We start from the raw sequence: 15,723 nt of genomic DNA, 5'->3' as shown, positions 1-15,723 counted from the left end.
GGGTTTAGTGTGGTCTTGCCTGAAGGTTTAATCAGATAACCCCTTATGATCAGTCTTGCATTATCATTTAAGACCACACTAGGTATGAGGCTCTCAGCGGTGGATCAAAGGGAAAATAAAAGAGGACCACACTGGGTGCAGATCACCAGATCCACTGGCTTTCTAGGGGATTAAAAAGAAAGCCACTGTCCCAGAGGACTTACTCTATGACAGAAGGATAGGGTAAACAAATATACAAGTGGCAAGTTATGGGGTCGCAGTATCACAGGAGAAGGGGGAATCGTTGCAATATATAAACATCTGAAAAGGGACACAATTAAAAATACAGCTCATAAGGCAAAGATCTGGAGGAGGTGGGGAGACACAGATATCTATGGAGGAGAGGTCTGAGAAGAGGGGACAGCAAATATAAATATGTTCCCCTGGCATTATGGAGGAACAGCCAGAAGGCCAGTGTGGGTGCACAGCTCTGAACAATAGGGAGAGTGGTCGTTAAGAGAGGGTGCTGTAGGCTCATGAAGTGTCTTGTCCACCTCTACTCTGAATGAGATGAGGAACCATTAGAGAGTTCTTAATCTGACTTGCGTTTTCAAAGGATCACTCTGGCTGTGGTATAGAGCAATCATTAGCCAACCTTTTGGTCTCAGGGCATTTGTACTCAAATTATTGAAAATTCCAAAGAGCTCTAACCCCTAAGAGCTCAGAAATGTAAATCTGATTATTTATTTATTTTAAAATAGCAATAATGCCACTGAATGTTAACACAAGTAACATATGTTTTGAAATTATATTTTCCAAAACAAAAGAACAAAAAGATGTCAGTGTTTAAGTTTTTGCAAATGTCTTTAATGTCTGGCAATCAGTCTGTTCACTGTCATGTATCATGTAGCCTCTAGAAAGCTTCACTGTGCAGTCACAAGACAATGAATTTAAAAGGCCAATAATGTTTAGTATTCTTGTGAAAATAGTTTTGACCTCACTGATTCCCCAAAAAGGCACACTGTGAGAAACAATGGTAAAGAGTAGACTAACTGTAAGAGACAAGGATGGAACCTATTATAATAAAACAAATGAGACATGCTGGTGCCTTGGGTTATAGCAGGAAAGGTAGGGAGAACTGGTTAGATTCTAGATAGATTTTAAAGATTGAGCCTACAGGTTTTGCTAACAGAATAGACCTGAATGTGAGAGAAAAAAATTAAAAATTGACTCCAAGGTTTTGACCCAGAGGACCTGCAAAGATGGATTTCCTATGTACTGAAATATGGATGGTTGTGGAAATAGCAGATTTGGAGTGAAATGAAGAATTATTTTGGACTCGTTAATTTCAATCCAGCAGTATCACTACTAGGTATCTCCCCAAAGGAAAATAAATCATTATATCAAAAAGCTACCTGCACTTGTATGTTTATTGCAGTATCATTCATAACAGCAAAGGTATGGAATCAATCTAAGTGTCCATCAATGGATGACTGGATAAAGAAAATGTGGTATATATACACAATGGAATATTATTCAATATATATACACAATGGAATATTATTCATCCATGGAAAAGGATGAAATCATGTCTTTTGATGGATAGACATGATAGAACATGGATAGAACTGGAGGCCATTTTCTTAAGTGAAACAACTCAGAAACAAATAGTGCATGTTTTCACTGAGAAGTAGGAGCTAAATAATGTGAACACATGGACATAGAGTGGAATAATAGACATTGGAGACTTGGAAGGGTAGAAGTGAGGAGGCAGCTAAGGGATGAGAAATTACTTAATAAGTACAACGAACATTATTCAGGTGATGGTTACACTGAAATCCCAGACTTCACCACTACCCAGTATAGCCATGTAGCAAAATTGCATGTGTACCCTTTAAATTTATACCAAAAAAAGAGAAATGTCTACTAAACTTCCAGTTGGAAATGTCAAGCCGGCAGCTGGATATTTAAGTCTCAATTCAGGGGATGGATGTCTTACTCCCTTTATATTCCTCAATACTTCTTAAGGAGAGAATACATAAAAATAAATGTTCTGTGTCCTTCTATGTCTGAAATACACTATTTATTCTACTCTCAAATTTGAAAGTTAGTTTGGTTGGGTACTAAACTCTACATTGACAACCACTTTCACTAAGAATTTGAAGGCTTTTTACAACTATTTTCTGGCACACAATATTGTTGGTGAAAAGGGTAATACTGATCTGACTTTTGTTTCTTTGTATGCACCCTTTTACCCTCTCTATTTGCTGCCTCCTCCAAGCTTTTAGGATCTTCTCATTATCCCTAATGTTCATGACAGTATGGGTCTTTATTAATTCATTGTGTGCTAGCACTTTAGTAAGCTTTTTTTTTTTTTTTTTTTTTTTGTGAGACAAGGTCTTGCTATGTTGCCCAGACTGGATTTGAACTCCTAGGCCCAAGTGATCCTCCTTCCTCAGCCTCTTGAGTAGCTGGGATTACAGGCATGAGCCACCATGCCCAGCTAGTCAGCCTTTTTAATATGAAGTCCCATGTCCTACAGTTTGGGAAAATTTTCTTGCACTCTCTTCTTGATACCTCTGTGTCATTTTCTCCTTTCACTCTTTAGTTAATTTCCATTATTCAGACATTGAATCTGGTGTCTGTATATTATTTTTCCCCGTCTGTTTTTTTTCTACTTTAAGATGAATTTCATCAACATTATCTAACCTTATGCTGATTTTTTCATTATCTTATTTTTAATTTCCAAGTTTTTTTTCAGTGTGTTTATTTTATAAATACAATATCTCTTGCTAGCTCTCTGAGAATATTAATTATAGTTAGGAAGTTTTTAAGTGTGAACTCCTGCTCTCTGCTTTACTTTTGGTTTTAGTGTGTCTTTATCTGTTCCTTTGATTGTGTATTTGTCTTATTTATATCTGTCTTTCAGTTGGAGGCATTTCTCAAATGACTGATGATCTATATCTGTATCTTCAAGTGTCTTAGTTTGTTTTGTGCTGCTATAACAGAATCCCAAGACTGGATAATTTATAATGAATATAAAATTTTGGGCTTACAGTTCTGAAGGCTGGGATCCCAATATCAAGGTGCAGGCATCTGGTGAGGGCCTTCTTGTAGCATTATCATATGGCAGAAGGCATCACATGGTGGAATGGCAAAGAGCTAGAGAGAGCAAGAGCCAGAGGGGGCAAATCCACTCCCAAGATAACACTAATGCATGCATGAGGGCAGAACCCTCAAGACCTAAACAACTCTTAAAGATCCCCTTACTACCCTTGCTAACATGTATCCCTTACTTGTCTGTTGAAGATGATTAATACTAAGCCTGCATCCCATCTCAGAGGTGGGGAGGAAGGTATATGGAGGGCTCCTTTAGGACACAACTCCAAGTTGAGTTCATCTTTTCTGTTTATATGCCATTGGCTAGGACTAAGTCCCACACCATACCTGCCTTCAAGGGGGCTGGAACATGTACTTTATTATTACGTAAAAAGGAGAGGCTAAATACTGGAAAACAAGCAGCTGTGTCTCGACTGTGATGCTGCCATCTTACAGCGAGAGGTACAAAGAGCACAGGGACATTGTAGTAGCTCACAACAAAGATTCAACATCCGGGCTCTTTCAGTGACCTTTCCTGAAGATTGTATGACTCACCTTCCAAGAACTCTCCTTTGAGGGGACATGTTGATCTCACAGATTGCAGCTAGTTTCCTCAGCCTCAGCTGCTAACCATCCTGTAGACCCTATAAAGGCAGCTGTGTTTCTGGATCGCAGTGGTCAGAGGAACAGCCCTTCCATAAGCTGGCAATCTCCACATCATCGGGTCTAACTGCCTGTCAGGTGTGGGGTGGGGATGGGCCCTTGCTCTTAAGCACCTGTTCATTAACTTTATCATTATTGGTATCAGCTATCGAGGCTTTCTTAAAACTTCGGGTCATGCTCCAGAGATGCTAGGTACTGAGTAAGCTCAAAGAGTCACATAGTCAGTGGGGAATCTAGTAGAAATGCACATTTGAGACCTCTGGGTTTCCAGGCATGTAATTCAAGAATTGGGGCAGTTTGGCATTTCACAGAGTTTGGTTTCTATATATCCATGCAACAAGCATAGGTAACACATGGAGTTACAGATAATTGATTGGGAGGAATTGGCCTTGAGGCAATTCTTGAGGCAATGGAAAAAATAGCAAATGTTTTCAAGAGGACACCACAATTTGGGGGTACTGTTCGGCACTTTCTATGAACAGCAGATACAGTGGAACATACAGTAAACTGGATTTTTTAGAATCCAGAAGATTCCCAAGAGAGAAGCCTAGCTTTTTTTTTTATTCAAAGTTTATTCAACAATACAAACATTGTTCTAAAAAGCAAGAAGTCAGGAAATGTTTTCTTAATTAAATAATGTAGTTGACAATTTTCACATTTACTGCCAGCTACTTATCCAAGTGTGCATGATTCAAAGGGGTTAAATAACCTGCCCAAAGTCACTAGCTAGTAGCCATAGAGCTAGATTTCAAACCTAGGTCTTTCTGGCTATAAAACATACATTGTAACTATTTCATTATATTATACAAAATGGTGAGTAGAGATGGCTTCCTTTTATTTTTATTTTTTAGATTAATGTGACCGCTTATGACTAAACTTAGAATTCTGAAAATGCAGATGTCCAGTGAGGTAGTAGTATATACATCTAAGGCAATAACAGGAGTCTTTTTTGTTTGTTTTACTGTTGACATATATTGCCTTGGACTAAGGACTTCATATCACCCTAAGTGTACAAAACTGTAATCAGTTCATAGGAAGAGAATTTGTACAAAATTAAAATTTTGTATTAAAGTGCTATTACTATATTGTTGGTATCCTAAATAGGAACATATCCTGTCTTTATGAATGGTTTGCCTAACGTGGTAGTGGGCCCAGGAAGTAGTGACCATTGTGGTTTAGAAGATGCTTAGTATGGCTGGGCATGGTGTCTCACACCTGTATACCCAACACTTTGGGAGGCCGAGGCGGGCGGATCATGAGGTCAGGAGTTCGAGACCAGCCTGGCCCATATGGTGAAACCCCGTCTCTACTAAAAATACAAAAATTATCTGGGCGTGGTAGCGCACGCCTATAGTCCCAGCTACTTGGGAGACTGAGGCAAGAGAATCGCTTGAACCCGGGAGGCAGAGGTTGCAGTGAGCTCAGGTTGCACCACTTACTCCAGCCTGGGTGACAGAGGGAGACTCTGTATCAAAAAAAAAAAAAGATGCTTAGTATAATGAAAAGTTACTAAGAATTTCTGAAAAATTTTCAGGGGACCTACCTATTCTTCAAAAGAAGGGAAAAATTTTAAACCTGAACTGGAGTCATGTACATATTAGAATATTTTATAAACAAAAACATAGTTGATAAGATGTGTCATTAATGTTAAGCAGCAGATTTACTTCCAGAGGATCTCAGGAATGAAGTGTATGACTGTGTGTAACTTTACATTTACTCAGCTGGACTAAGATTTGTTTTTTTATTGAAATATACCATGCTTTCAAAAAGCCCCCTTGTGCCACATCCAAGAGCAGAATAGGTTCCTTATATAAGGAAACCACAAATCTTGAAAACAGCAGTTTCCCTTGATGTTCTTTGGCCACACTACTGTTTGGTTTAACTAGCGTTGCTGGTATTGGAGTTGTTTGAGTCTCAGAATGACTTTGCTTAGAATTTTTATATTTCTGCCCGACCTCTTCCTGTTGACATCTTTGAACTGAATCAACATTATTTGAGTGATCATATAAGCATTGTTAAATATAGCATTTGAAAACAGCCTAAGGGTCTGAAATATTAACTTATTCGGGTGTGTTTGCTTGGAAACCTGGAATGAAGACTGTTTGAAAATATATTTGTTTTTAGAATATAATCTAAAAAAGGCTTTAAAAATTCTGAGGCTCAGTAAAGTTTTAAAATAGTAATTATTCATATCTCAACATCTCAGACGCCAAGGCATTTTATGTAGTGGAAATGGGGAAGGTGGTAGAATCACTACATTTTAAAAATATGCAGCTATGTCCTCATTTTAAGGAAGATTATACCTAAATACCATTTCTATTTTTATATCAGGATCACCTATGAACAGGATTTAGGAAATCCTCATTATCTTTCCAAAACTACACAACTGACATAAAATTTAACATTTGTGTCATTATTTTTCATTCTGAATGATAAACTATAAAATGTTTCTTGAAAATATGTATGTACCATATGCTGAAAACAGGCACATTTCTGACAGGGAAATGAGCTACCTGTACTCTCATTTAGCTATTGGGTGAAGTGTAGATTCCACTGTTTAAATTCTTTAAAGTTTATAAGCGCCTGACCAAGAGGCTATACAGCTAAAAGATTTATAGCCAAAGAATTAGGAGCCACTGCTAATGGAAAAGCAAACAAATTTTTTAAAAAAGTATCTGAGTATGTGTATATTACACTCTAAGTATGATATATATTTAAAAGTGTCTCTGATATTATAATGAGAGTTAATAGGAAATTTTAGGTTGTGTCTTCTCCAGGTTTTTTTTTTGTTTGTGTGTGTGTGTGTGTGTGTGTGTGTGTGTGTGTGTGTGTGTGTCTGTGATGAAGTCTTACTATGTTGCCCAGTCTGGTCTCAAACTCTGGGGCTCAAGCAGTCCTCCTGCTTTAGCCTCCCAAGTAGCTAGACTGTGTCAGCCCAGCTATCCCAGTTTTTATGAAACACTTCTGTAAAGGAAAATACCCTTTCCTCCTAACTAATTCCTATATTCATTCAAGAAGGAATTCAACTCAGTTTTCAATTGTTTTGTTCTGTTGTCTACGGAATGTTAGGTTTAGTGACTTAGATTAACCAATTCTAAAAACATTACCTGGGTTGTACGCAGGCCCCTCTGCTTACTGCTCTGTAACCCCAGGCAAGATGTTGACCTTCCTAAGCCTCCATTTCTTGAGTAAGAGTAGGTTTATAGTACCTGGAGCCCAGAGATATTTGGGCGTTAAGTAATGTAATATGTATGATGCTCCTGACACTTCTAAGTACACAGTAAACCTTAGCTTGTGTTATGATGGAGGTGGGGTTTTCCTTTATACATAAAGAGAACTTCATTTTACAGTAACAGTAATTAACTTACTGTTAATAAAACTGTCAATAAAATGGTAATGAACTGTTACTCTAAAATAAAATGCTTATAAATATGGACCCCATCAGAACTACAGTTTTAATGTTCAAAGGATCATCTACATTGAGAAACTGTTTTGAGAGGTAAATCATTGCTGTACATGTGGACTAGCTCTGTGTCATGCAAAAGTGTTACTGCTCAGACAACTAGGTCAGGGGCTGGGCATGCCAAAATGAGCAACCTGGTCTCTGCCCTTACAGAATTTACAGTGTGGGAGTGGAGATAGTTGAGAATATAAATAACCCAGGGGAGTGAAAGGGTGAAGAGAGCAAGTAGGAAAGTGTTGATCTTGGACTGCTTATGAAAATACTCAGCCACGGGCTTCCAAAATAGGACACTGCAGCTGTGGTCTGAGACCCCTTCAAATATTATCCAAGCAGCGTGCTCTTCCTGAGAGAGGGTGGGCTGTGTGGGGAAGACTGACAGTCCTGATGTGGTGATCTGGGAATGGGTGGTGTCCAGGTAAGTATTAACCAAAGATGTGATATTAAAATATAAATTCATGGAGTACTGAAATCATTTTAAGTGAGTAAACACTGCCTTTGGTAGGCCCAGATAAAGCTCTGGTTTTTCCCTAAGACCTCACTTAGTGTGTAGCTGTACTTTTTATCACAAACAGAAGAAACAGATGTTTTGGGGAGAATAGGTCTCAACCTCACCTACATGTTGGAATCACTTGAGGACCTTTAAAACAAAACAAAACAAAAACCTCATGCCTGGGCCCCACCCCAGCGGTTCTGATTTAACTGCACCCAGGCATCAGTGTTTTTAAAACTCTCCAGATGATTCCAATGTGCAGCCAAGGTTGAGAGCCACTCTTCCTCCCTATCCTAGGTTTTATTTCCCCCCAGATGTTCCCTAATAAATTTCAGGAGACTAGCTCAGCCAAATTCTGTCAACAAGTTTTCCAATCAGAAGTTATTAATTTAATACCAGTCCATGTGTTTTCCCTTTGAAAACATGTGCACTTTCTGCATTTCAGTAAGTAATGTTGGCTCCTGGAGAAATACTCATCTTAAGCTCCTAGTGGAGCAAAAGAACCTTTATCATCCAGCACCCTGCCTCCAGACAGCAAGCTCACCATCAAAACATGATTCACTGTCCTATTTTTCACATCTCCTTGGCATGACCAACCCTCAGATTTTGTCCTGTAACCATTTATTTGGTCATTTAACAATGGGTTGTTTCTTCCTAAATCTCTCATGCAGCAGTTTAAAGCCTGTAATGTGCAAAGTTGAAACATTTTGTATTTGGCACTGAAGTCTATCCATGGACATCCAGGCTCTGGACTCCTCTGGTAGCCTTTTGTATTCCTTTGCTTGTCTCAATTTACATAGTGTTTCTTTTTGTTTTGTTTTGTTTTCCAAGTTTCAGTTATTTACTAATCAGTGCAATCGCCAATAGATTACATCATCATGATTTCATGCATTTAGAGGAGAAGTATTTCCTGGTTAAGCGGAAAATTGTGTGGATGGCTTCTGGAAGACCTTCATTCTAAAGCAGCTTTGTAGTGAAACATTTGTTAGAAATCTGGACCTTCTTTCTTCAGTTTGCTGTAATCCACATTTACTGAGTAGAACTTGTATTGATCATTGGGAGCCAGTTTGTTCCAGGGCTCCGGATTATTCTTTCTGTCCCAACTAACATCTGGATTGAACAATGCCAGACACGAGATACAGTGCTGCTCCAGTACCTCCAGCTCCAATGAATACAAAGAGGGAGATCAAGCTTAGATGCTTCTTGGACTGAGTGATGATCTGGTGGAGCATGTTTGCTGAAGAGGCCTCCGATTGGAAAGGAGAGAACCAGCCTAGCCACCAGGCTCTGGGCTAAGTAGTATCTCCATAGTGTTTCTTCATAGGTTCTGTTTCTACCACTTTACTCTTCTAATGAACAGATATCTAGTGAATGACAAATATGGGCCAGACACTCTTCTGGGCATTAGGGACAAAACATTTTGCAAATTGGGCAAAAATTTCTGCCCTCCTGGGACTTGCATTCAAGTGGGAGGAGAGAGAAAAGGAAATGCATAATTAGCTAAAATATATATAGTATGTTCAAAGGTGTTAAGTGCTATGGAGAAAAATAAGGCAGGGCAGGAGGAAAGGGAGTGCTATGGCTGAGATATGGTGTGATATTAAATTGGCTTTGCAGTATTATCTAAACAAGAGGAGGGTGAAGGCTTGGACCAGAGGAGTAGTGATAGAAATGGTGAAAAGTGGTTGCAATCTGGGTAAATTTCAGCAAGGCCTAAAGAAGGTGAAGGATTGAGCCCTGCAGATACCAGGAAGATGAGAATTCCAGACAGAGCTGTTGCAAATGCAAAAGCAGGAGTGAATGTGGGGTGCCAAGAAACCACTCTAACAGGGGCATCCGATCTTTTGGCCTCCCTGGGACACACTGGAAGAAGAAGCATTGTCTTGGGCCACACATAAAATACACTAATGATAGCTGATGAGCTAAAAGAAAAAAAATCACAAATTCTCATAATGTTTTAGGAAAGGAAAGCTTGCAAATTTCTGTTGGGTCATATTCAAAGCCATCCTGGGCCACAAGCGGTCTGCAGGCCACAGATTGGACAAGCTTGTGCTAGAAGGCCCAGTGTGGCTGGAGCAAAGCGAGGGTGCAGGAGAGGGCTATGAGACTGGTGTGGGGTGGGAGTGAGATTGCAGAGGGCCTTTTAGGACTTTTGTAAAGATTTTGGCTTTTTCACAGAGTGAGATGGAGAATTATTAGAGGATTTTGAATGGAGAAGAAACCCAGGATCATTCTGGTTGCTCACTTGAGACGACTCTCTAGGGGTCATTGGTAGAAGTGGAGAGACTAATCAAGAAGATATTGCAATAATCTTGCAATAATCTAATTGAGAGATGATGGTGGCTTGGATCGGGGTAGCAGCTAAGATGGGTCAGAAATCGTTGGAATCTGAATATATTTTTGTAGGTAAAATTTTTTGCCCTTATGTCTATGTAATATTTTTTGATATTCCTCTTAAAATAGAGCCCTAAACTCCAGTAAGGGACCTGAATAATGCTAGTTATAGCAAAAGGTTAACTGTCTGACTCTTGAATACCACAAATTTAGTATTGTGTTTTCTGCCCCCGCCATGGGGTAGATATTATTTTCCTATGTTTCTTTTTTTTTATTATTATACTTTAAGTTCTGGGATACGTGTGCAGAACCTGCAGGTTTGTTACATAGGTATACACGTGCCATGGTGCTTTGCTGTGCCCATCAACCTGTCGTCTACATTAGGTATTTCTCCTAATGCTATCCCTTCCCCAGCCTGCCATTCCCTGACAGGTCCCAGTGTGTGATGTTCCCCTCCCTGTGTCCATGTGTTCTCATTGTTCAACTCCCACTTATGAGTGAGAACATGCAGTGTTTGGTTTTCTGTTCTTGTGTTAGTTTGCTGAGAATTATGGTTTCTAGCTTCATCCATGTCCCTGCAAAGGACATGAACTCATCCTTTTTTATGGCTACATAGTATTCCATGGTGTATATGTGCCACATTTTCTTTATCCAGTCTATCATTGATGGGCATTTGGGTTGGTTCTAAGTCTTTGCTATTGTGAAGAGTGCTGCAATAAACATACATGTGGCCGGATGCGGTGGCTCACGCCTGTAATCCCAGCACTTTGGGAGGCAGAGGCGGGCGGATCATGAGGTCAGGAGATCGAGACCATCCTGGCTAACACAGTGAAACCCTGCCTCTACTAAAAATACAAAAAATTAGCCAGGCTTGGTGGCCAGCGCCTGTAGTCCTAGCTACTCGGGAGGCTGAGGCAGGAGAATGGTGTGAACCCGGGAGGCGGAGCTTGCAGTGAGCCGAGATCGCGCCACTGCACTCCAGCCTGGGCGACAGAGCGAGACTCCGTCTCAAAAAAAAAAAAAAATACATGTGCATGTGTCTTTATAGTAGAATGATTTATAATCCTTTGGGCATAGACCCAGTAATGGGATTGCTGGGTCAAATGGTGTTTCCGGTTCTAGATCCTTGAGGAATTGTCACACTGTCTTCCACAATGGTTGAACTAATTTACACTCCCACCAACAGTGTAAAAGCGTTCCTGTTTCTCCACATCCTCTCCAGCATCTGTTGTTTCCTGACTTTTAATGATCGCCATTCTAACTGGTGTGAGATGGTATCTCATTGTGGTTTTTATTTGCATTTCTCTGATGACCAGTGATGATGAGCTTTTTTTCATGTTTGTTGGCTACATAAATGTCTTCTTTTAAGAAGTGTCTGTTCATATCCTTTGCCCACTTTTTGATGGTGTTGATTTTTTTCTTGTAAACTTGTTTAAGTTCTTTGTAGATTCTGGATATTAGCCCTTTGTCAGATGAATAGATTGCAAAAAATTTCTCCCATTCTGTAGGTTGCATGTTCACCCTGATAACAGTTTTTTTTGTTTGTTTGTTTGTTTTTTGCTGTGCAGAAGCTCTTTAGTTTAATTATATCTGATTTGTCAATTTTGGCTTTTGTTGCCATTGCTTTTGGTGTTTTAGTCATGAAGTCTTTGCCCATGCCTATGTCCTGAATGGTATTGTCTAGATTTTCTTCTAGGGTTTTTATGGTTTTAGGTCTTACATTTAAGTCTTTAATCCATCTTGAGTTAATTTTTGTATAATGTGTAAGGAAGGGGTGCAGTTTCAGTTTTCTGCATATGGCTAGCCAGTTTTCCCAACATCATTTACTAAATAGGGAACCCTTTCCCCATTTCTTATTTTTGTCAGGTTTGTCAAAGATCAGATGGTTGTAGAGGTGTGGTGGTATTTCTGAGGCCTCTATTCTGTTCCATTGGTCTATATATGTGTTTTGGTACCAGTACCATGCTGTTTTGATTACTGTAGCCTTGTAGTATAGTTTGAAGTCAGGTAGTGTGATGCCTCCAGCTTTGTTCTTTTTGCTAAGGATTGTCTTGGCTATGTGAGCTCTTTTTTGGTTCCATATGAAATTTAAAGTAGTTTTTTCTAATTATGTGAAGAAAGTCAATGGTAGCTTGACAGTGATAGCATTGAATCTATAAAATTACTTTGGGCAGTATGGCCATTTTCACGATATTGATTCTTTCTATCCATGAGCATAGAATGTTTTTCCATTTGTTTGTGTTCTCTCTTATTTCCTTGAGCAGTGGTTTGTAGTTCTCCTTGAAGAGGTCCTTCACATCCCTTGCAAGTTGTGTTCCTAGGTATTTTATTCTCTTTGTAGTAATTGTGAATGGGAGTTCACTCATGATTTGGCTGTTTGTCTATTATTGCTGTATAGGAATGCTTGTGATTTTTACACATTGATTTTGTATCCTGAGACTTTGCTGAAGTTGCTTATCAGCTTAAGGAGATGATGATGGGGTTTTCTAAATATACAATCATGTCATCTGCAAACAGAGACAATTTGACTTCCTCTCTTCCTATTTGAATATCCTTTATTTCTTTCTCTTGCCTGATTGCCCTGGCCAGAACTTCCGATACTACGTTGAATAGGAGTGGTGAAAGAGGGTATCCTTGTCTTGTGCCGGTTTTCAAAGGGAATGCTTCCAGCTTTTGCCCATTCATTATGATATTGGCTGTGGGTTTGTCATAAATAGCTCTTATTATTTTGAGATACATTCCATTAATACCTAGTTTATTGAGAGTTTTTAGCATGAAGGGGTGTTGAATTTTGTTGAAGGCCTTTTCTGCATCTATTGAGATAATCATGTGGTTTTTGTCATTGGTTCTGTTTATGTGATGGATTATGTTTATTGATTTGTGTATGTGTAGGCCTAGGTTAATATACATGTTGGTGTCTTCGTTTTTAGTTAAAAAGTTTAAAAAGCAAAATATAATAATTTAATAGCAAAAAACTTATTGAATAAGGAATAAAATATATTTTTGCGCAGCTATAAAATGTGTTTGTGTTTTAAGCCAAATGTTATTATGAAAGTGTCAAAAAGTTAAAAAGAATGTTTAAAGTTTAAAAAGCAAAAAAGTTGCAGTAACCTACAGCTTATTGTTGAAGAAAGAAAATTTTTTTAAATAAATTTAGTGTAGCCTAGGTGTACAGTGTTTATTATAAAGTCTACGGCAGTGCAAAGTAACATCCTAGGCCCTCACATTCACTCACCACTCACTTGCTGACCCATCCAGAGCAACTTCCAGTCCTGCAAACTCCATTCATGGTAAGTACCCTATACAGGTGTACTATTTTTAATCTTTTATACATTTTTTATTGTACCTTTCCTATGTTTCGATACACAAATACTTACTATTATGTTGCAGTTACCTACAGGATTCAGTACAGGAAAATGCTGTACAGATTTATAGCCTAGGAGCAAGAGGCCAAACCCTATAGCCAAAGTGTGTAGTAGGCTATACCATCTAGGATTGTATAAGTACACTCTATGACATCTACATGACAAAATTGCCTAATGATATGTTTCTCAGAACGTATCCCCATTATTAAGCAACATATGACTGCATTTTGACCCAAATGATCAATGATTGCTATTGCACTGCTGTTGCTTAATAAACATGTACATTCCCTTCTTGCAGTCTTTACCTTATTCCATGGTAGGTCCCTGGAAGTTGACAGAGGCCGGCAATGTGAGTAGAGGAAAAAACATGATACTGTTAATAATATAAAGGAGACGAGTTAACGGGTGCAGCACACCAACATGGTACACGTATACATATGTAACAAACCTGCACCTTGTGCACATGTACACTAGAACCTTAAGTATAACAAAAATATATATATATAAAGAAGCCCACGATTCAAAACAAATGAGGCCCAGGACAATTCTTGTCCCACTCCTCTCCTTTGTTCCTTCTCCCAACTCTCTAAATAAGATAGAATTGTCCTTTTCCAGCTCCATGCAGATCTCTCAGGTGGCCTCTTATGACTTCTTTGCTTCCTCTTTGCCCCTAAACAGGGTGCAGGTATCATGAGAAAATGCAGAGTAGTACAAAAGAAATCTGGTGTTCTCTTCCCCAAAACCAAGTGCACCTTACTCTAATTTCTGTTAGTCACATAAACATTTCTGTTATTCATTTTAATAACTGGAAGAATTTCAGATTAAGTAGATGCTCATTTCTCATTTCATTGGTTCAGCAATTACTTATTGAGTACTTTTTATGTGCCAGATACTGTTCTAGGCTCTGGGAGACAGGAGTGAACAAAACAAAGTCCCCATTTCTTAGGGAGCTTAGCTTATGATGCAGCAGAGAGACAGAAGTACAACTAAATGAGTAATACCTGTATAGTACATCTGATAAAGATAATGCTATTGAGGAAAGCAACTTAGGGAATGAAAAAGGGAGTGCTGGGATGGCATGCTCTTGCTTTTGGTGAGTTGGTATTAATATTTTCAATAGGGTAGCCAGAAAAGGTGTCTCCAATAATGATATATGTGCAGAGACCTGAAGGAAGTGAGAAAACAATATTCATGCCAATATCTGGTGGCAGAACGCTCCTTGCTGCAGGAAGTCCTTAGACCGTTTTCTCCTCTTTATATGCTGCCTAGGTGGTTTCATCCTATCACTTTTTATAACCCTAATGACTCCCAAACTTCTATCTCTATCCCAGATCTTTCCTATCTCTAGTCCAGTGTATCCAGCTGTTTGTGGAGCCCCTCCACTTGGCTGTCTAGTAGACATCTCAGATTTCAGATGTCTCTATCCAAACTCCTTATTCCCCACTCCCTAAACCTACTTTCTGTAGCCTCTCACTCCCTTTATAAAATGGCAACTCCATTATTTCAGCTTCTCCACTTAAAAATATTGGACTCATAATGATTCTTCCCTCTCAAACCTCACACCCAATCCATCAGCTAGAGCACGAGTTACTTATATTGGGAAAAACTAAAAAAGGAGTAAACCTAGGGCAGTGGGAGGAAGAAATTAAGGTAAAATACAAAGCAGAGCAGTAATAGAGCTACTTGCTGGGCAGTGTTTGATGGGATGAGGAAAATCTAAGCTGAAGGCATTTGAGCCTTGGAACTCAAGTTGCTGGGAAATCACATCCTAAGCCACATTCCCTTAAAAGAGCTAAAACTTTAAAGTGGTTTGCTATGTTTTGATATGTCTTAACATCAAGAGTGAGTTAGTTGGCAAAACTCAAGCTGTCAACCCATGGGTTAGAAAGAGACTTTAGGTACCCGTGAGAATATTTTACATAAAGTTTACCTAAAGTATTTTCCATTTCCTGCTTCTGGAAACATTGTGGGACCTGAATGGAGAAGCCAGAAGTGCAAAGTCTTAATAATAATTTTAAAAAACAGTGAGCATTTGAACCAGTCGTAGAAAAATGAATGTTCTTTGTTGGCATATCTACAATAAAGCAAAACACTTAGCTGAAACATCAGGGAAAGGAAATTATAAATGTCATGGGGTAAAAGATGGTTAAATACTTAAGTATCTTGATTATATTAATTTGAACAATGAAAAGGAAGTAAGTAGTCACTGTCCTTCTGTTTTGATTTGGTATACATTTCCCAGCATTCAAATTCTCAGCACAGAAGGTTCTTGCTGTTTTGCTGCACCAAGTTCTTGGAAATCACATACAGATCCCCCTAAAGGAGATTGG

General features: G+C 38.9%; 1 protein-coding gene and 1 pseudogene across 1 annotated transcript in view; one reads left to right on the top strand and one right to left on the bottom strand.

Moving 5' to 3' along the window:
• LRRC8C (leucine rich repeat containing 8 VRAC subunit C) overlaps positions 1-15,723 on the top strand; it is an 87,338-nt gene that overhangs the window by 22,723 nt on the left and 48,892 nt on the right. The window lies entirely within an intron of this gene.
• Positions 8,214-11,904, bottom strand: LOC112439297 (cytochrome c oxidase subunit NDUFA4-like; annotated as a pseudogene).

Source organism: Pan paniscus, chromosome 1 (genome assembly GCF_029289425.2).
Source record: "Pan paniscus chromosome 1, NHGRI_mPanPan1-v2.0_pri, whole genome shotgun sequence".
Lineage (NCBI taxonomy): Eukaryota > Metazoa > Chordata > Mammalia > Primates > Hominidae > Pan > Pan paniscus.
The sequence above is the reverse complement of the archived record's forward strand: the minus strand, read 5'-3'. Positions and strand labels throughout refer to the sequence as shown.